General features: G+C 32.1%; 1 pseudogene; it reads right to left on the bottom strand.

The window, feature by feature from the left end:
* Positions 1 to 715: 715 nt before the first annotated feature.
* LOC114025608 lies at positions 716 to 927 on the bottom strand (annotated as a pseudogene).
* Positions 928 to 2,024: the final 1,097 nt, after the last annotated feature.

Raw genomic sequence — 2,024 nt, 5'->3', positions numbered from 1 at the left:
TAGTACTATATTGAATAATAGTGGTGATAATGGGCATCCTTGCTTCACTCCTGATCTTATTCAAAAAGCTTCTAGCTTATCCTGATTACAGATAATGCTTGTTTTTGGTTTTAGATAGATACTGCTTATCATTTTAAGGAATGCTACTCTTATTCCTATGCTCTCTAGTGTTCTTAATAGGAATGGGTGCTGCAATTTGTCAAAAGCTTTTTCAGCATTTATTGAGATAATGAAATATGGTGAAGCCACAATTAGACTCACACAATCATAATCACATGATAATCATATGATTTATGTTGGTTTTGTTATTATATGGCCAATTATACTGATAGTGTTCCTAATATTGAACCAAACCTGAATTCTTGGCATAAATCCCACCTGGTCATAGTTTATAATCCTTGTAATATATTGCTGTAGTCACTTTGCTAGTATTTTGTTCAAAAATTTTGCATCAATATTTATTAGGGAAATTAGTATATAATTTTATTTCTCTGTTTTAGCTCTTCTTGGTTTAGGTATCAGTACCATATTTGTGTCACAAAAGGAGTTTGGTAAGACTCTGTTGCCTATTTTTTTTTCAAATAGTTTATATAATATTGGAATTAATTTTTCTTTAAATGTTTGGCAGAATTCACTCATGAACCCATCAGGCCCTGGGACTTTTTTTTCTTTTTTTCCCTACATTTTAATACAGGTAGAACACTGAATGATTCCTTCACTTCAGCTCCTTCACAGCCAAACCAGGAGGCCAGACTGTTTAAGTTTCTCTGCCTTCTCTTTGTCTGTGATGACTAGTGTGTACAGGTATCTGCTGCAGCGAACCTTAAATTTCACATTGTCCTTGTTTTTCTTGATCTTGACAGATTTGGCATTTTTTCACCTGGCTGTCAGCAGGCAGTCTTTTATTTCCTTAATTTTTTGGAGCATGATGGCGGCGGGACGAGGGGCAGCACATGGCCGGAGAGGTCGCACCACAGGAGAGATACTCACAACTCCCCAGGACTTTTTTCTAAGGGAATTCATTAATGTTTCGTTCAATTTCTTTTTCTAAGATGGGGTTATTTAAGTATTCTGTTTCCTGATCTGTTAATCTAGGTAATTTGGATTTTCATAAGTATTTCGCGATTTCACTCAGATTGTCAGATTTATTGGCATATAATTAGACAAAACATTTTCTAATGATTGTTTTAATTTCTTCTTCATTTTTGGTAATTTCACCCTTTTCATTTTTGATATTGGATATTTGGTTTTCTTCTTTTTTAAAGTTAAATTAACCAATAGCTCATCTGTCTTACTGGTTTTTTCCATAAAACCAGCTCCTAAATTTTATTTATGGACTCAATGGTTTTTTTAAACTTTCAATTTTATTAATCTCATCTTTGATTTTCAGGATTTCCAATTTAGTGGACAATTTGGGATTTTTAATTTATTGTTTTTCTATTTTTTTAGTTGCCCCAATTCAGTGATCTGTTCTTTTTCCATTTTATTGATGTAAGAATTTAGAGAAACAAAATTTTTCCCAAGTACTGCTTTGGCTGCACCCCACAAATTTGAATACATTGTGTCATTGTTGTCATTCTTTTTAATGAAATTATTGATTGTCTCTATGACTTGTTATTTGATTGACTCATTCTTTAGGATTAGATTAGTTTCCAATTAATTTTTAATTTCTTTTTATTTCCCTTTGTTGAATGTAACTTTTATTGCATTATGATCTGAAAAGAATACATCTAATATTTCTGTGTTTTTACATTTGATTTTGAGATTTTTATGAGCTATTACATAGTCACTTTTTGTCTAGGTGCTATGTGCTGCTAAGAAAAAGGTATATTCCTTTCTATTCCCATTCAATTTTCTCCAAAGGTATGTCATCTCTAACTTTTCTAATATTCTATTTACCTCCTTAGTTTCTTTCCTATTTATTTTTTGGTTGGATTTATCAAGTTCTAAGAGGGGACAGCTAAGGTCCACCACCAGTATTGTTTTGATCTCTATTTCTTCCTATAACTCACTTAACTTCTCCT

This window comes from Vombatus ursinus, unplaced genomic scaffold (genome assembly GCF_900497805.2).
Source record: "Vombatus ursinus unplaced genomic scaffold, bare-nosed wombat genome assembly UNPS02014832.1, whole genome shotgun sequence".
Classification (NCBI taxonomy): domain Eukaryota; kingdom Metazoa; phylum Chordata; class Mammalia; order Diprotodontia; family Vombatidae; genus Vombatus; species Vombatus ursinus.
This window is presented reverse-complemented; position numbering and strand designations above follow the sequence as displayed.